Raw genomic sequence first — 21,701 nt, 5'->3', positions numbered from 1 at the left:
CATATCCCGACAACACCACAAGCACAGTACACTACCTTGCTATGTATGCATGTAATTACACAGTTATTCAATAGTTATGACTGTGATGCTATCCATGCAGCCCATTGGGCCAGTGGAAGCCACAACACACACTGCTGGCCCCTTTGCATATGCTTACCACAGACATCCCACATACTGCATGTACTGTGCACACACATATCTAACCCAGAACATCTGCACACCACTTATTAATCCTGTCCAGTGGACTACAGATACAGGCACATTGTATAACAATAGCAGGAGGCTACTGCAGCACACGGCAGATTCACATGAAGGCAAGGCATATGTGGTCATCAGTGTTAACATGCTTCACATTCACCAAATGCACAGATATTGGCAACATTGTTGCAGACAGTTTAGGTGCAGGTACCCCCCCCCACATTCTCCTACACATGCGGTATTAGTTATCACAGATGACTGTAACCTCCCTATCCTCTCACATGTTCAGGTGAGGGCCACCCTCAACATTGCAGAACACATAGCATCACTGTTACGAAATGGTATCCCTGGATGTGTGCTACGTTCACTCCTGGAGGACATAGCACCACATGATGGTCTGGTATTAATCCCTGGCCATACTACAGGATATGTACCTGAGCAGTGCCATACATACACAGTGTCCCACACCAATGAGGAGTAACCTCTACTGACCCTGGTAACTACTGCATCATATGCACAACTGGCCTTGTGTTCTAAGCTATGGAAGTTTTAAGTATGGGCAACATGTACAGCAATATTACATATGTATATATTTCAGGACTATGTACACACAACCTATCTCATGGACATACCTATAGATAGTGAACTATGATACATTTGGAGGTGTCACAGTAAACACAGTATTAACCTGCTACTTTGCATTACCTGTGTTTGTGGCAGCTGTTGCTGTGTCAGTGGTGCTGCTTCCTGTTTGCTGCTGCTGCTGCTGGTTTTGCTGCTGGCTGTCTGTATATTTTCTTATTTCTCTCTCTGTCTCTCTCTCTCTCTCTTTCTCATTAGGTTTGTGCAATGACTGTATTGCATGTGTGGAGTGTGGGTACTGAATGCTTTTGTAGGTATCTGCATAGGCCCATGTGATGGCCTCTGCACCAATTGTAAGGCAGCATTGGCTAATTGCATACAGCCAGTTGTGTACTGATTGCATGTCTCACTGTGATTTCAGGACAGTGCTATAAAAAGGTATGTGAGATAGGCGTTGCCCTTTTAGATTGTAAGGGCGTGGACCATGCTGGTATGCTGTTGGAAAATGTTCTGTGAGTGTGAAGGTTAGTACATTTCTCATGCTTCATGCTGTGTTGTGAATTCAGGTTGCTGCATTTCTCCCACCTGTTCCCTGTAGTGAGTGTGTATGCATACTGACGCCTACGACTATATTTCATATGTATTGCTATATATACATATGTGTACATATACATACTTTCATATATGTACGTTAGCTGACAATATTGGGTACAAGCTAACAATTTGCAGGGCTGTTTCTGTTAACACACACTAGTACGGGAATCCAGTAATTGGGACAATGAAAGTCTGTCTGACATTCTTTGGGTAGTACACATACTATATTGCCTTTATCTTCATTCCTACTATTACATGTTCCACTTATTTAGCACTATATTCCTGTATGAGAGTCATGTCTTGCTGGTAGGTCATACAGACTAGTGTTACAATGGTCTTGTGGTAGGGCCTACTAGTATGCTTGTATTTTGCTTTCAAATTGAGTACAGGGTCTATCAATCAAAGTGCTGGAGGCACCTTCCAGCAGTAAAGGGGTTAGTAGGTCTCACAGAAGTCAGGCTGTGTTGCAGATTCTGGCTGCTGCATTTATCTTCACTGTTTCCTGTAGTGAGTGTGTATGGATACTGACACCTACAACTATATTTCATATGTATTAATGTATATTTATATGTATGTATGTGTACATATATATACCTTCATATATGTACATTACCTTACATTATTATGTACAAGCTGACAATTAGCAGGGCTGTTTTTGTTAACACTGAACTAGTGTGGGAATCCAGTAATTCAGCCATTAAAACTCTACCTGAAATGCTTTGGGTAGTACACCTCCTATATTGCCTTTATATTGATCCCTACTATTACATGTTATATTTATTTTAGCACTATTTTTTCATATGGCTGTCATGGCTTAGTGGTAGGTCATACAGACTAATATTACCAAGGTCCTGGGTTTGAAACTGGCAGTGGGAATTTATTTTTCTTTCCAAACCTTCAAAATGAGTACAGGACCTGTCAATCAAAGTGCTGAAGCCACCTTTAAGCAGTTAAAAGGGTTAGTGGGTCTCAGAGGGGTCAGGCTGTGTTGCAGATTCTGGCTGCTGCATTTATCTTCACTGTTTCCTGTAGTGAGTGTGTATGGATACTGACACCTACGACTATATTTCATATGTATAACTATATATTTATATATATGTATGTGTACATATACATACCTTCTTATGTGTACATTACCTTACATTATTATGTACAAGCTAACAATTAGCAGGGCTGTTTCTGTTAACACTGAACTAGTGTGGGAATCCAGTAATTCGGCCATTAACACTCTACCTGAAATGCTTTGGGTAGTACACCTCCTATATTGCCTTTATATTGATTCCTACTATTACATGTTATATTTATTTTAGCACTATGTTCTTGTATGGCAGTCATGGCTTAGTGGTAGGTCATACAGACTAATGTTACCTGGGTTCGAGACTGGCAGTGGGAATTAATTTTTCTTTCCAGGTTTTCAGAATGAGTACAGGACCTGTCAATCAAAGTGCCATAAAGGCACTTTTAAGCACTTAAAACCAGGTCTGCGCTCGTTTGCGCGGAGCTCACGCATGCTCACTGGCGGTGAGCTCCGCTAACACACGCGCACACCCGCACTATTTTCTTTGAAAGAAAAGAAAAAGGGGTGACAGGAAAGTGGTGAAAAAGGGGTCACAAAGAGGGTAAGACAGCAGGGAAACAAGCGTGGGATTTGCAGGAAGGATGTGGGTAAGGCCCATAGATGCCCATGTCTTTAGCAGCAACAGCTGTGTATTTCTATGTATTTTGGTGGGACATTTGAAACCTTCCACCCCTGAGAGAGGTGTCAGGACAACATTAATATTTGTTGTAAAGCCAATTGTAATTAACAGTTTCAATGTCCAGCGGACATGTGTGCGACATGGACAGCTATGTATGGGGCGTAATTTTTTTGTGGGTACAGAGTGCCCTTTTTTTTTTTTTTTTTCAGGTGAGAGTGGTATGTCAGGTGAAGGAAGTCGGTATAGCTAGGGAGGTAGGCTGGGTAGGTTAACAGACAAGACAGACAAGACGCATACAGGGGCAGTGTATGACACAAGTGGGGGGGTTACACAATTGACGGGGATGGAGGTTGGGATATCCAAGGTGCATGAGCCCACAGATGGCAACAGTGGAACTGATATCCCCACCCATAGGCAGTTGCCACTGTTCCTTCACAGCCCAGGACGGGGCAGTGCTGGGGGCTGTGCAGGTGGGACAACGGCCGTGGCCGTAAGCTGTGCCACCCGAGCCTCGAGCTGGCGTAGGGGCCCAAGAACAGAGTCTTGGATCTCCCTTCGCACCACAGACCGGACACCTTGGAGGGTGAGTGGACGTACTCCTCCGGCCACGCTTGCAGAGGGGGAACGGGCCCCATCTCCTGCAGCGCTTCCACCTGAAGGTGACACAGGGCCACCGGAGGAGGGTCCAGCCTGGGCACTAGTGCCAGGTGCAGTCGCCAGCTGAGGTGGGAGAGGTGGGTCCGCTGGGACCTGCCTTCCCAAGCGTTCTAGGTTTGTGGGTATGTTATGTTAGTTTGGGTTAGTGGCATATTATTCCATTCCAATTAGTTGTAACAGCATGCATTGGTATTCCCATTAATCAAACACCCAGATATTAACACCATTGAACAACGGGCATATCAATATCACATGCATTATTTGAACGGAAATACACAATCAAACAACATGCAGGGTTGATTAATGGCAACAGGCCATCAGGTTTGCAGGTATGAACAGGGCACATGCACAAACAGACATGCATATATTTGTGAACAGGACAAATGTCCATGGTTAATGAAATGTTCACATACCAATATTTAGTGAGTGTTTTAATTTGCAATTATAGGGTGGGGTGGAGAAAGAAAATGATGACACATTCATAAGTTACACATTGATATACATTTGTAATAGGTACACAATTAACTTGAGGTTGATGTTTCAAAATGATTTTTATTTGACTGTCATGCTAGACCTGTTACAGTTACATCACTATCCTAGTTATTTTGAATTTGATCAGATACATCATCCTGCTACACTTCGATGACAGGACAGGGGACAACTATGGCTGTTTAGTTTGTCAGACAATCATTCATTCTATCTGCAAATTGTTTACTGTCATCACCATATACAGATTTTGGCTTAAACATTCAAGATTCAGACACACTGAAATCAGTTTGGGATGTTAATTTGTAATTCCCACATGCATTTAGTTATGTGGAGACACACTCAGGTTTATATATTCGGGGGTTATTACTACTTTATTTATTGATACATGACCCTTTCTGTCACTCTCACACATCCTGCAATTTCACAGTTCAGGTTGGTACTTCTAGGCTTTGTTCACATATTAGACCTGTGGTGATTCAAACACTTTCCAGCAGCCTCACTTCTGTTATGATTCAGCATTTCAACAGGGGATAAATCTCACATGTGATTACCTCAGATTCTGAAGCTGTACTCTTGAGACTACTGCAGGTTATACTATATTTAATTAATGGTTGGACATCTCTATTACAGCACTATTTATTTCTATCAATTATATTTCCAGTTACACTTGCATACTGCTGAACTTGTTGCAGCCATACCTGCAGACTTTCACTTCTTGCTTGCACATTATATTTCTTTTGATCAATACAGTGCAGTGTTCTGATACGTGCTACACTATAATATTTATTTACAAGTACTATGTGGGGTTACTAACCTGCATGGTGGCGCAGCCGCACCAGCCTGCGGTCATGCGCCCTTCGGTTCGCAGAGCGGACACCTGCAGCTGTAATACAAAACAAGTAATATTGGAATACACATCTCCATGGTATCAGCTAGTTTAATTCCTTACATACATAAGTAAAATGTAACTTACTCAGTAGTGGGGCGTTGGGCATATCCCGCGCCTCCTGGATCCATTGGGTCAACTGGTCTTGCTTACACCGCTTCAGGTCCGCATGGTGGTGACGGACCTGCTCACCAGTGTGTGGAATGCCAGTAGCACTGGTCAGATCATGAGCCAACTGGTCCCATGCCTCCGCCCTGTACGCTCCCCATGAGACCTGGCCCTGCATGAGTTGGGCCTCATGATGGTGAACTAGGAGCCAGACCATGTATCTGGACTCCTCAACGCCCCACCGCTGTGCTCGAAAGCAACGTCCCTCCCCTACTCCACTCATTCTGCCTGCAGGTCTGTTCTACAATCGGTTCTGCTGCGTATTCCCTCCTATGGGGCTTATATATGCCGATTTTCCCGCACATTTCTATGATTGGCCGTTTTGGAATTGTATTTACTTCACAGAAACTGCTTTATCATGCTCCATTCTGGATTATATCCTATATGTATGCTATTTCTGCATTTCTAAGTACTGCTGTCATGGCTTAGTGGTTTAGTACCTTGACTCTCGTGCATGGTATCCTGGGTTTGAATCTAACCACTGATTTTTAATTTTCAAGACTGTCTAGCAATGAATTGAGGACTTGTCAATCAAACATGCCAAAAGCACTTTTAAGCACTTAAAACCAGGTCAACAAAACAAAAAGGTGAGTCCAACGAAACACAGAAGCCGATGTAGAATCCAAGATGACTTTACTATAAACTTGTTAGCGCTTTCGTGTAGTGTTATACATACACTTCTTCAGACAAGTTATTGCACCTACATCCAGGGTATAAATATTCACGACAAATAACACAATTATTTAATCAAGTTAAATTAACCAATTAAAACAATTAATCAACTGGTTGCTTCCAGCCCTAATTAAAACCAATACCATATTTTTAATACCGTTTTAAAAAACAAGTACTATAATATAATAAATTTATAAAAATAAGAAACCCAAATTAATTATGATTCTTTAGTTCTTAGATGTAATAAAAAACTTTTTTTAAAAACAAATTTAACATTTTTTGTATACTTTGAAGCACTTTAAATTATACCAACATTTTCAAACCACAGCGAGTCACCAAACTTACTAAATTTTTGAACATTTTCATTGATTTATGTTTGTATTCATATGTATTACCCTAACCAACATAAACCATGTCTACTTGTTAAACATAGCTTTCTAAAATGCACTTAGATAATGTAGTCATGTGTCTAATATAACTCATTGTCTTTAGCTCTTAAAATATACTGATATTTTTTCATATTTTAAGAAAGTTATTAAATTGTAAATTATTTATTAAAAATTATTGATTCAAAATTTTTTACCTTACAAGGGCTCTTTGTTTTAATAAACATTTAATTGAACATGTCTCATTAATCCCAGGGTAGGTATACGCGTTTGTTTTGAGTTGCCACAGCAACTCACATTCTTCTAGTTTTAAGTGCCATGGTCCGCCCCTGGGATTGATTTTTATTTTCTGTACCACATTAAACAAGAAACTGTGGTTACTATTTTCTGAGATGTGTTTTGCTAGGGCATTAGACATTATTCCCCTAGAAATTGCGTACGTATGTTCATAAATACGTTGTTTCAAATGTCGTTCAGTTTTTCCAAAGTAAAACGCAGAACATACTGTACAGGTGGCAAGGTATACCACTCCTTGACTGAGACAGTTACATTTCTCATTAATGTAGTATTTCACACCACGGACAAAAAAGGTAGATCCAGTTTTATATATTTACAATAACCACAATGACCACACTTGAACATGCCTTTGTTAACCATGTATGTTCTAAGGGGAACCTCAAACATTGTTTTCAAGGATGGTGCTTTTCGAAAAATCACTACAGGTTTCTGTCCTATATTAACATTGGGATTTAGTCCTTGTGTTAACAACTCTCAATTGTTTAAAATACGTCTGGATTCTACACTTAACTCATTATATTGGGTCAAAAAACTAATATTAAAGTTCATTTGTTCTTCCTGAGTATTTTTAGAAGTGTCTACAACAGTAATTTCTACCATGTTTTCTAATGTACTGTTGTTCTCGTACGTTTTTAAGATAGGTCCTAAAGACCCCGTACGTCTCTTTCTTGTAACTTCGCAAATAACAGAATTAACTAACTTACGAGGATATCCTCTATTCAAAAACATAGTAGCCAAGAAATCACATTCTTCTACAAAAGAACTTTCTTCGGAACACATTCTAGACGCATGTACTACTTGGCTCTTAACTACCCCTTTCTTTTGAAAGAAGGGGTGAGAGCTAGTAAAATGTAAGAACGAATTACTGTAGTGAGGTTTTCTGTAGATAGTAGTAGTGAATTTCATCTTTTCCATGTCTTTTTTAATACTAATGTCTAAAAAATTAATTGATGATTCATCAAAATGATGAGTGAACTGTAAAAATGGAACAAAAGAGTTCATCTCTTCAATTAATCTAATAGCATTAATTTTATTTGCTTTTAAAACCATTAGTATGTCGTCTTGGTATCGCGTATACCAGACGACTAAATCCTTAAATATTTTTTGTGGAAATAAATAGGTGTGTTCCCAAAATGCCATAACTGAGTTTGCAAATGCCCCCCACAAGGGGAACCCATTTCCACACCTGTTAACTGGAGGTACAATTGCTTTTTAAACATAAAAAAATTGTTTTTCAATACCAATTCTAGTAAACATATAATTAAATCGATGTTAGCGCCTGGGAGTTGCTTACTTAATAGGAAGTCCCTGACCCATTCTGCACCTATTTCTTGTGGGATTGCTGTATATAGGTCCTTCACATCTGCTGTAAGAACACTAAGTCAACATCAAATGGAATACTATTTAAATTTTCAAGGACAAACCAAGAGTCCTTGCAGATTTGTGATTCAGTTTTAAGGACCTCTTTTAGTTTGTTATCCACCCACTTGGCGCAAGAGTAGGTTATAGATTGACGCCCATCGATAATGGGCCTAAATGGGGGGTTTTGAGTATTTTTGTGTAATTTGGGTACCCCGAAGATGACCGGAATCATAGGGGCTGGCATGGTTAAATACTGAAATAAATCAGTGCTAATGCTGCCCTCAATAAATAAGTCGCTTAAGGAATCTTTTATTTTCTGATAGGACTGATTCAATTCATTCCTCGAAACTTGCATATAGTTATTGGTTGACAGCATCTCTTTTATCTGTGCCTCATAGTCATCTTCGTACATGAGTACCGCCCCCCACCTTTATCGGGTTTCATTACCCGTATATTGTGTGCCCTTACTAAGTCAATCAGATTGTACATCCCTGCATTTCGATGTTTGTGTTGAAAGAACTCTTTGTTTAGGGCCCTTAAGTGAACTTCAGTTACTCTTTCAAATACAAGCAAATTATTGTCCAGTGGTGGGTTATATGTACTTGCAACTCGTTCTGTGTTGAACACATTGTTGTTTCCACCTAACAAAATTTTTAAATTAAGTTTACGTGTATAAAGTTTAAGGTCACAAAGAACCCTAGCCAAATCTGGTTTTTGGGGGAGTGAAAAGTTGAAACCTTTTGCCAATAACTCAACAAGTTCACAGGGAATTTCAAATAGAGTGTAATTATAAACTCTAAAGTCATTACTGTCGCTTAGGATGATAACAGGAAATCTAGAAACTCCTGTTACCTCTTGCGTCGGTTGAATGTCCTCCTGTTGTTGTTCTGGGTCTTCTTCGACCAGTTCACATTCTTCCGAATGTTGTTGGAAGCCGCTTGCTGAAAACCCTGGTTATTATATTCCACACTGCCGTTATTACTTTCGTGCTGCTTTTGTTGGTTTTGGCTTTGAATACGTTCACTCCGCCTATTCTGATTAACCTCAGGAACATTAGGAGGCGGTAACTCGTTGGTTGATTCGGCATTACTTGTTGCATTGAAGCGTGTATTATCATTGGCTACTTCAATGTCATTCACTAGCAGAGAGTGAAAATCATTACGGACCCTATTAGAAGGCGGGTCTGGGTATGCATTACCATCAGCGTACGCTGTCATATCCCTATTGATTTTCCATTTTTTAGTTTCACTAATTTTGTTAAGAAGTGAGTCAATGCTAGTGAATATCCTTCCGTAATCGTATTGGTACCGATTAAAGTCAGGGTTTGCTTTAATTTCCTGTTCCAAGGTCTCTAAACGTTGCCCAAGCACTGACATCTGCTCCGTGTATTCTTTTATTAATAAATCAAGAAAGTTAAGCCCTTGTTGGTTAAAAAATGCAATAAGGACTTTGTGGAAGTCTGAATGTTTTGTAACTCCCGAAGGGTACTTCCACTGCCTAAGTCCTTTTGGAACAATTTTTAAGTCAATACATTCTCTAAAATATAAAATTTCTAATTGCAGTTTTTTGTATTTTGACAAACTACTGTCAAATATTTTTAAAGATAAGACAATGTCATTATGAATTTCTTGCTGATTATCCTGGACATTGCCAGTTCTATCATTTTGCATGTTAAATACGTTGGTTGGAGTATTCAAAAAATCATGAAGAGCTGGCGGTGTAAAATTAGACACATGCACCGCATTTTGATTATTAACAACTACGGTTGTTGATGGTGATGTTCCCGTATTAGTTACTGGGTTGGTTTGCCTTACTTGTTGTGCTGGCGGAATAGTACCTGTAAGCTGCAGGGCGCTTCTAGTTTCCGGCGCAACGCCCTCTCTATGTTCTGCTACCAAACCATTCGGTACTGGATTAAAGCTTACTCCTGGTTTAGGTCTAACCACCGGAGTGCACCCACTGCAACAGTTGTTAACTTGCTTCGCCAGGTTGTCGACTCGCTGGGTTAGTTGTTGGATAAGGGCGGTCAGGTTACCAATCGGATCCACATCACGGCTTGTAACTCCACTTACATCAGGGTTAGGAGAGTATAAAGACTGCGATTGTTGGGACTCACCGCTTTCAGCCATGAAAACAAAAATTAACTTGAAAAGTTAAACAAACCAACAAAACAAAAAGGTGAGTCCAACGAAACACAGAAGCCGATGTAGAATCCAAGATGACTTTACTATAAACTTGTTAGCGCTTTCGTGTAGTGTTATACATACACTTCTTCAGACAAGTTATTGCACTTACATCCAGGGTATAAATATTCACGACAAATAACACAATTATTTAATCAAGTTAAATTAACCAATTAAAACAATTAATCAACTGGTTGCTTAACCATGCCAGCCCCTATGATTCCGGTCATCTTCGGGGTACCCAAATTACATAAAAATACTCAAAACCCCCCATTTAGGCCCATTATCGATGGGCGTCAATCTATAACCTGCTCTTGCGCCAAGTGGGTGGATAACAAACTAAAAGAGGTCCTTAAAACTGAATCACAAATCTGCAAGGACTCTTGGTTTGTCCTTGAAAATTTAAATAGTATTCCATTTGATGTTGACTTAGTGTTCTTGACAGCAGATGTCAAGGACCTATATACAGCAATCCCACAAGAAATAGGTGCAGAATGGGTCAGGGACTTCCTATTAAGTAAGCAACTCCCAGGCGCTAACATCGATTTAATTATATGTTTACTAGAATTGGTATTGAAAAACAATTTTTTTATGTTTAAAAAGCAATTGTACCTCCAGTTAACAGGTGTGGCAATGGGTTCCCCTTGTGGGGGGGCATTTGCAAACTCAGTTATGGCATTTTGGGAACACACCTATTTATTTCCACAAAAAATATTTAAGGATTTAGTCGTCTGGTATAAGCGATACCAAGACGACATACTAATGGTTTTAAAAGCAAATAAAATTAATGCTATTAGATTAATTGAAGAGATGAACTCTTTTGTTCCATTTTTACAGTTCACTCATCATTTTGATGAATCATCAATTAATTTTTTAAACATTAGTATTAAAAAAGACATGGAAAAGATGAAATTCACTACTACTATCTACAGAAAACCTCACTACAGTAATTCGTTCTTACATTTTACTAGCTCTCACCCCTTCTTTCAGAAGAAAGGGGTAGTTAAGAGCCAAGTAGTACGTGCGTCTAGAATGTGTTCCGAAGAAAGTTCTTTTGTATAAGAATGTGATTTCTTGGCTACTATGTTTTTGAATAGAGGATATCCTCGTAAGTTAGTTAATTCTGTTATTCGCGAAGTTACAAGAAAGAGACGTACGGGGTCTTTAGGACCTATCTTAAAAACGTACGAGAACAACAGTACATTAGAAAACATGGTAGAAATTACTGTTGTTGACACTTCTAAAAATACTCAGGAAGAACAAATGAACTTTAATATTAGTTTTTTGACCCAATATAATGAGTTAAGTGTAGAATCCAGACGTATTTTAAACAACAATTGGGAGTTGTTAACACAAGGACTAAATCCCAATGTTAATATAGGACAGAAACCTGTAGAGATTTTTCGAAAAGCACCATCCTTGAAAACAATGTTTGAGGTTCCCCTTAGAACATACATGGTTAACAAAGGCATGTTCAAGTGTGGTTATTGTGGTTATTGTAAATATATAAAAACTGGATCTACCTTTTTTGTCCGTGGTGTTAAATACTACATTAATGAGAAATGTAACTGTCTCAGTCAAGGAGTGGTATACCTTGCCACCTGTACAGTATGTTCTGCGTTCTACTTTGGAAAAACTGAACGACATTTGAAACAACGTATTTATGAACATACGTATGCAATTTCTAGGGGAATAATGTCTAATGCCCTAGCAAAACACATCTCAGAAAATAGTAACCACAGTTTCTTGTTTAATGTGGTACAGAAAATAAAAATCAATCCCAGGGGCGGACCATGGCACTTAAAACTAGAAGAATGTGAGTTGCTGTGGCAACTCAAAACAAACGCGTATACCTACCCTGGGATTAATGAGACATGTTCAATTAAATGTTTATTAAAACAAAGAGCCCTTGTAAGGTAAAAAATTTTGAATCAATAATTTGTAATAAATAATTTACAATTTAATAACTTTCTTAAAATATGAAAAAATATCAGTATATTTTAAGAGCTAAAGACAATGAGTTATATTAGACACATGACTACATTATCTAAGTGCATTTTAGAAAGCTATGTTTAACAAGTAGACATGGTTTATGTTGGTTAGGGAAATACATATGAATACAAACATAAATCAATGAAAATGTTTAAAAATTTAGTAAGTTTGGTGACTCGCTGTGGTTTGAAAATGTTGGTATAATTTAAAGTGCTTCAAAGTATACTAAAAATGTTAAATTTGTTTTTAAAAAAATATTTTATTACATCTAAGAACTAAAGAATCATAATTAATTTGGGTTTCTTATTTTTATAAATTTATTATATTATAGTACTTGTTTTTTAAAACGGTATTAAAAATATGGTATTGGTTTTAATTAGGGCTGGAAGCAACCAGTTGATTAATTGTTTTAATTGGTTAATTTAACTTGATTAAATAATTGTGTTATTTGTCGTGAATATTTATACCCTGGATGTAGGTGCAATAACTTGTCTGAAGAAGTGTATGTATAACACTACACGAAAGCGCTAACACGTTTATAGTAAAGTCATCTTGGATTCTACATCAGCTTCTGTGTTTCGTTGGACTCACCTTTTTGTTTTGTTGGTTTGTTTAACTTTTCAAGTTAATTTTTGTTTTCATGACTTAAAACCAGGTCTGCGCTCGTTTGCGTGGAGCTAACGCATGCGCACTGTCAGTTAGCTTGTGGGAGCGGTGCACAAACGGTGTGCACTGGGATAAACCTTAATTGGCTGGTGACACACATGTTAAGCTGAGCACAGCTAGTTGCACACAGTTTGAGCCTGTTAAACCAGTGCTTAGCTACGGGCAGGCAATTTGCAACTTCTTAAACACTACTCAGCTATAAGCACTCTGTCTCACTGCAGCTTAGCTATCAGTACATTTCTAAATATTTTTATTATTGTGTTACTTCAAAATATATGCTCCATTTCATTCCATTTTACAAAAGGGTATACTTTTACATTTGTACAATACTGTCAGGGGCCTTTTTAGTGCTTATTTACAAAAAATATAAGGTTGTTGTGTGGGCTCGAACCCTGCCTGCCTACTCTTAAGCCAGCAACTCTACCGCTAAGCTATTTCTTCTTGGCTTACTTTGCATATTTAGTTCTCATATCCTTTTCCACTGATTGCTAACTGCAGTTGCGCTAGTAGCACACCCGCGCATACGAGCGCACACAGTAGCACACAATTACGGGGTTTAAAAAAATAAAACAGTTTTTATTTTCATTTTATAGCCTCTGTTCACTTTGTACACTGATGGTCTGTGGGGGAATTTGTTGTGTAGTGTGTTTATTTACATTTCCATGGCCTCTCTCGTGGCTGTTTACTTTCAGCCATTCTACACTTCCGGGGGCGTGTCCACATGCAGGGCTTAGCCTACGGACACGCCCCCTACTCTCTTACATGGACCGTGTAAGAGTTACAGTGTGATTCAGCATGCCTCATGCACCTCATGCATATGCATGACATGCTGACATCACACCGTTTAACTGCAGCCTCCGTGTAAGAGTTATAACTCTTACACGGAGGCTTCCTGAATCTGGCCCACTGTTATTCCAGTAACCAATTGATTGTTCTATTTTGTCTAGTATTTTATTATAGTTAAATATTAGAGAATATGTTAATTCGTTGAGTAGATTTATTCCCAGATATAATAATTTACTTTCTGTTACTATATATTTGGAAAATCTTTTGTTTATATTATTTTTTTTTTTTTTACAATTACAGGGCATAATTTTAGTTTTGTTTTCATTGAATTTTATGTCTGAAATATTTTGAAATTTATTCATGGAGTTAAATAGAGCATTCAAATACTCATTTGCATCTGAGAGAGTTAAAAGTATTTCATCAGCAAAGAGTTGGATTTTAAGGTTTAACATTTTATTAATACAAATGCCCTTTATGTTATTGTTTGATCTGATTTGATTTGCAAAGGGTTCTATGAGTAATGCAAATAACAATGCTGATAAAGGGCAACCTTGTTTAGTTCCCTTTTTGATTGTTATAGGGCCTGATCTATATGATCCCAGTTTAACATATGCAGCAGATTTTTCATATAGTATTTGGATAAGATTATTAAAATTAGAAGGAAAGTTATATTCTTTTAAAACTAGTGAAAGAAAGTTCCAGTTAACCGAATCAAAAGCTTTATTAATATCTAATGAGATTGCATTTAAATCTAGGACTTTATGTTTGCTATAATCTATTAATGTTAGTATTCTTTTAATATTATCTGAAGTATTTCTTCCTTTAATAAAACCTGTTTGATCTTTGTGAATTAAGAAAGGAAGAAAGTGTTTGATCCTATCTGCGTATATAGCCATAAACATCTTATAGTCTATATTGAGTAACGATATTGGTCTATATGAGGAGCACTGCTTCTCATCTTTATCTGGTTTGATAATTGGGGATATCAATGAATATTTCCAAGAGGGTGGTATATTCAAATCTTTATTGGCTATATCATATACTTTTAATAATAAAGATATGGCTTGATTGGGTATTAATTTATACATTTCTGGTAGCATATTGTCTGGGCCAGATGCTTTATTTGTCTTGAGCTTTTTAATTTGTGATTTTAATTCTGTCATATTGATTGGTTTATTTATAATGTCTATTTGTTCTTGTGTTAATTTAATATGAATATTGTTTTCTAAGTATTTTTTTATATCCTTAGTAGGTGTATCTTGTGTATTTATGGAATTATCAATATTAAATTGGAGTCTGAATGCTTCTAAAATATCATTTAGTTCCGTAACTCTTTTGTTAGTATTAAGAATAAATATTTCTTTTATTTGCTTAGATTTAATTATTTTTTTGTTCTATTAGTTAAGTATCTCAGGTGTGCTGAATTAGTAGAGTATGAGTTTATTTTTATCTTTTCTAAGTTAATCATAATCTTATGATGTAGCAATTCTGTATACTTCTTATTGATTTGTGTAAGTTCTTGAACTTGAGTAGCATTACCCTTTTGTATTTCCAGTTTCAATTTATCTGCTTTGTTTTGTAAGTCTAGCATATCATTATTCCATAACTTCCTTTTATTTATGTACCAGGATAATATCTTCCCATATGTAACTGCTTTTAATGAATCCCAGACATATATTTCTGAAATATCTTCTGTGTAATTTACTTCTAGAAAGTTTTTGATTGTTTCTTCATAAAATTCTTTGAAATCTGTCAATTTTGTGATATAGGAAGGTATCCTAGTAATGGGATTTGAATAAAATGGTGTAAGCTCTATCTCAAAGACTATGGCATTATGATCAGATAAGGGACAAATTATGATTTTGACTTTGTCAATTTTTGTTATTAGGTCATTGGCAACATATATTCTATCAATTCTAGAGTTAGTTTTATATCTATGAGAATAAAATGTGAAGATTAGTGAGTCTGGTTCTGCAAATTCATTTATATCTTTTAAATACAATGTATCTATAAATTTTGATAGTGCTTTAGAGATAGGTTGTTTTCTTCTTTTGGATTTAGAATCTTTATCTTTTCCATTCATTATACAGTTGAAGTCTCCTGCAATATCAGGCTACCCTTAGTTAAATTAATTATCTCTTCAAAATGCTGTTTAACTGTTTTTAATCCTAGTCCTGGGATCCAATATAGATTTACTAACGTATAGATTCTCTTATTTAACTCTATTGAAACTAGACAAAACATACCTGATGTATCTTGATGAGTAGTAATTATTTTAGGTGTTATAGTTGAGTTGAGAAGTAGTATACCTACTTCTCTTTTTTTTTTTTTGTTTTGTATTGAGAGTTTATTAGTACTGTGTAATTATTAATATTTAAGTTGTTTATATCTCTATCCAATAAGTGTGTCTCTTGTAAAAAGACTATTTGTGGTTTATGTAAGTTTATGTACTTGAATAGGCTTCTCCTTTTATTACTATTATTTAGACCATTAACATTTATGGATAAACATTTAATTTCCTAGTTTTGAGTTTGTTTTATGTGTGAGTTTATGTAAATATTGTTTATTCTTAGTTCCATCTTGGATACAGAATTCAAAAAGTTTTTCTTGTATGATTTTTGCATGTTTCTGAGTGACACCAAAGTGATAGAATAAAAAAAAAAACAAAGAACTTCCAAACTTGCAATTCTTAACCTTAAAAACCATTCCCTATCACTATGAGGTAATATACCTCTTTGTTTGGTTAGTGAATCTAAGCAAACAAACTTTCTACCCTCACAAATAATATTTGGATCAGTTTCACTTATCCTCTTAGTTTTTAAATAAAGATAATTGAATAATATATTAAGATAATCTAATCAGTTAAAATATATACATATATTCTTAACTCATCTTATTATAATTTAATAATACTTATTTCTAATCAGGTTTCAAAAAGGTACAAATATTTAGATTAGGGTAGTATCATTTCAAAATAATTTAGGGTATTAATAAACATCATGTTAAAATCTATAACTGTATATTTCATACATCTGTTGAAAACTATTTACTGACATTACTGTATAATACAATACCATTGTTGTGCAATTGTTTTAGACTACTCAAGTCTGAAACCAGTGTTTAAATTAATATTTGCTAAGTCATATTGGAATAAAAAACATGAATAGTTCTGAAACCACATCATATTTCATGTTTAACATAAACTGAAATGCAATACGATGTACAAGTATATTAATATTTCTTTAGTAGACATTAAATATGTTCCTCTGATTGGATTTTTCAGCTTTTCAAAGACAATTCCCATGGCTGGAGACAACAAGATCACAATTTAGACATCTCCCTTATCCAAGAGACTACTTATAATGTTGTTACTTGACTGAGTGTTTTGTTGTTAACACTTTTATCAACTTTCAGAGGGACTTTGTATAATCAAAACTGACACAGTACAGAGGTAAAACTGCAGTGCACTTGACCACATTTTTAAAGCAAACATCTATGTATATCACATATTAACTCTTACAGCTTAGACTGACACTTAACCAGTGAGTTTATCTGCTGACAATAAGTGCTGGAGATATAATTTTGACTTACTTAACACCAGTAATTTAATCTTATGATTGAATAAAAGTATGCTGGAGAACATATCAAAATAATGGAAGCTGCTAAGATTTAAACTATTATGTATGAAAATGTTACAGGTTAAAATTTCTAACCCATTTTGCAGTAAATAGACAAAATGTATTTAAACTATGGGGTAACACCTTTATTATGTCAAAAAGGTGTTTAAGAAGCTTGTTTTTCCTCTAACATCAGAGGATAGCTATGGTGATCCATGCACTGCAAGAGTATTATTTATCCTGGTAATTGCTTTATGACTGTATATAGAAATATTTAATTCAAATAATTAACTGGCATTACAACAATATTTCTCAGAAAAGTTGTTTTATAGTTAATGACTAGATAGAATGCATCATTGAGAGGATACATTTATCAAATGTCAAGTGCTTTAGCTATAATATAAGTGTCCCCTCGAATTAATCCCCAATTAATTTACTGCTTACTAAACTTGCAGACTAATATTGGCGTCTTTTCATGTAGTCATATTGGAACATGAAAATACAGGTCTGCTGATTAGGAACAATCAGGTTCTCAAGTGCTAGACAATACATTTGTCTGCAGAAAGGTTTAAGAATTACAGTTGCATTGTCAAGCATTTTTGTTTACACTAACAGTAACATGATATACTCGCATACACTAGTATTGTGTCATTCTTGATAATGTAAAAAGCCAGGTAATATTATAAGAAGGGTGAAGCCACAGCCAGGTAATATAATAAGAAGAGTACAGCCGCAGTCATTATTCAGATGAGCAAATGGGAACAGCATGAGACATCTAAGGATGGATAGCTTGTTGAGTACCTGCCACAATGTATGTTCATAATGCATGGTAAGTTAGTAATAAATTAGGGTGTGGGCTAAGCCTCTCCCTCTTCTACTCAAATTAGATTTAATACAATATATGTGTAGAACACAGATGCTTCAAGAAAGTTCAAAGCTATATGGGATATAAATATTGTATAATTGACACATTGGGTTAAATACACTGTTGTTATGTTACTTATTATAGTTGTTTATATAATTATTGCTTTTACTTTCTCTATCTAGTATATTATACTGTTATTTAAATGTTTGATTTTCTAAATGTACATTTAACCTTCTTATTGCATCCCATTTGTCCACTTGAGGGCATATTTTGGTAGCAGGACATTAGTAGTATTTTGTAGGTTCACCAGTGTGGGAAATGGCAATTTTCCTTAAAATAAACCTGTCAGCTACTTGACATTTACTAGTTTTTTTAGAGAATTTGTAAAACAGCAGTGATTTTATTTGCTGATGATTAATTGCTGCTCTTTAAACTCTGCTGTATAAAACATAGTAAGGGATAGCTAAAATGTCTGGAAATCTAAACTGACAGAAAGACAAGCAGATATATGTCCTTATCTATCAAGGTGCTAGAAGACATCAGTAGCCATAAAATGAAAGTGCTTCAAAAATATATATCTGTGTATATTTATAAGAACCTTTTATATTATTTACGGTTCCTTAGAAGGAATTTAGGTTTCTGTATCTTTAAATGTGAACCTAGCTTATTTTCTGACTAGACGTCAATTAGAAAGAGTCAGGGGATGGCGTACACAAGTAAATGTGACAAGCAATAAGTAACTCAAGTTTCTAGTGATGTTTGTGGCTGTTAAATTGTCTTGAGAACCAAGTGGGAAAAGGTATGTGTTTTTTCTTTTTTCTTTTCCCTTTACTTACTTGGTGACAAACTCATGTAGTGTGCACACGAGCACTCTAGTTTGCGGCATAGTGTTCACAACTATCAAACTTTGCATTTTAAACATGCTATGCCTTATTTCTCTACAAAAGAAAAGACAACAGGATATCTAAGCTAGTCACAAGCATCTTTCAACTCCAGATGTCCGGAGCCACAACACACCTGACTTATAGCCTCAAAATATCACTTAAAACATATTTTTTCACTGGACTATATCAGTATGTGCATATGGGTCAAAGGCAGAACATCTTTTAAGATTATTTAAAGTAGTCTTATGATACATCCTAATGGAAATACTTCATTTCAAAAGCAACACATTTCCGCCCAGCATTAGCATTTATCCAAACAGGGACACTTTTAACTTATAAAAAGTAATGCTGTCAGGGATGTAACTGATAATAAGTTATACAGCAGCCATTACTATGCCTATTAAGCAATATAACCATATACTGATTAAAATATTATAAGTTAATGAAGATTTTATAAAAAGAAGAGAAAAAATAAAAACAACAAAACACAAAGAGAGAAAATAAATAAATAAATAACTATTTGGGAACATTATTATGCATTGATTACTCTGATTAAGAATATGAAAATAATAGATGGATAATAATGAAAAATAGAGTAATGTTTAAATTATGCTTAGTATATTGATGTGATTTGAGATAAATGTATTTACATTTATGCTAATTTTGACATTTAAAATATAATTGAAAACAGTACCTGTTTTGGTGTAACTTGAAGACAGTAAGAACTTTTCTTTTGTTGTTAGTATTATTATTTAGATTTTACAGAATATAACATATGAAAGATTATTTGTCCTTTAGTTTTTTCTTTTGCTCAACAGTTTTCCAATTATTTACTTCAGCATTTCTCTTCGGTGTACTTATTGTCCAGTCCATAGATTCTTCATGTGTTGGGATGTTGTTGTTGGTAAGGTATTTTATTGCTGAATCTACTGTTTCAAAGATTTTTATTCCATTTGGTAGAAAAACTTTCAGTCTTGCTGGGAATAAAAGATGGACTTTCAGTTGCTTTTTCTTCAAGGTTTTTATTATTGGTAAAAATTCTTTTCTTTTTGAAACCACCTTTGTAGAATAATCATTGTCAAATCTTATTAATGAATCATTGTATTTGATGAGATAATTTGCCCAAGCATTTCTTAATATAAGATCTTTATCTTGTGTAGAAAAAAGTCTCACAATTATAGATCTCGGCTTGTTCTTACCTGGAGAAGAAGCATTTCCAGAAGCTGCTAGTGATCTATGCGCCCGTTCTATACCATATGAAAGAACTTCAGGTATTTTTGTTACATCTGGTATCCAGGTGGTAAGAAAGTTTATCATATTGTCCCCTTCAGATTTTTCTGGTAGACCATATATTCTAATATTATTTCTTCTTGTTCGATTTTCGATATCATCAAGCTTTTCTAGTAAATATGTGTTCTGTTGAAGTAAGAATTCAGTTTGTTGTTCTTCTATTTGGACTCTAGTGTCAATGTCACTTAATGACTGTTCAATAAGTGATATCTGTCCTTTCTGCTGTGTAAACATTTCTTGAAGCTGTTCCAGTTGTTGTGAGCACTTTTCTTTAAAAGTATCTATTTTATTGTCCATCTTGTCAATTTTTATTGTAAGTTCCTGTATATTTGTAATGAGAGACTGCAGGTCTTTTTTGAGAGAAGAGTCTTGTGCTGTATTCCTTAGATGACTCATGTTGTAAAGCTGATATTGGTGCTGATTTTCCAGTAATTAATTTGACAGGAATTATTCAAGTTCTGACAATAAAATTTTTCTTATAGATGCTCAGAGTTATTAGAAATAAGTTAGTAATAAAAACTTCTTCAAATTAAATATTATTTTGTAAAATTCCTGTCAGGAATTGTATTCAGGTAAGAGAGCTGAAATGAAGTGCAGCTATCAGTTCAGCATCCTAGCCACGCCCCCCAGCATGCATTTTTCTGAAGGTTATGAAGTCTGAAACTCAGCGTCATTATTTATTGACTTAATTTCTAAATGATTTTCCAGAAAACCACAGATATTATGAGGAACAAACCAAAAATAAGAAGCAAAAATATATTCATTCTGTGAAACTCTGGACAGTTGGGAGATATAGTTCAGCTGGGGCTGTCTTTGAGTTTGCCGCCCTTCCCCCTCACAAAATCATGGTCAAATGGAGCCCTCCCCCCTGCAGCCATTCCAATGATCCATTACTTGGCTATTTCACTCCATTTACCATAAACACTAATGTGCATACTGCTTTACTTCTATGATGATCTGGATTTCATTTGAAAGTTTTATTTTGGATTTTACAGCACAATCACTAAGACATCTGCTAAACAAAGCAACGCAGTCTCACAATGAAAACAGGCTTAGCATTAAAAACTTCTCTGTCCTTGAAACACACATTCAAAGAAAATACATTTTGCCAGTGGCAGATAAAGATTAACTTTGGGCTGTTTTCAAATCATAGGCTCCTTGCACATGAAACATACATGTGCTCTTTGATACACCTTCCTGATTCTACTAAATTATATTCCTTGTACAATACAGTACAGTTGTTAGACGGCATTTTAAATTTATTGTTTTGAACATTTTTCCAGTAAACAATGAAACAAAATGCATGCATCAATGACAAAACTACCCAATTCAGAACATTTCCATCATAAGTCTACTCAACCTTTACAGTCATCAGTATCAGCAAATGTCAACAATCTCTGAAGTAGTAAATGTAATCTAAATAATTCCAC

Source organism: Protopterus annectens, chromosome 3.part0 (genome assembly GCF_019279795.1).
Source record: "Protopterus annectens isolate FY-2018-M chromosome 3.part0, PAN1.0, whole genome shotgun sequence".
Lineage (NCBI taxonomy): Eukaryota > Metazoa > Chordata > Ceratodontiformes > Protopteridae > Protopterus > Protopterus annectens.
This window is presented reverse-complemented; position numbering follows the sequence as displayed.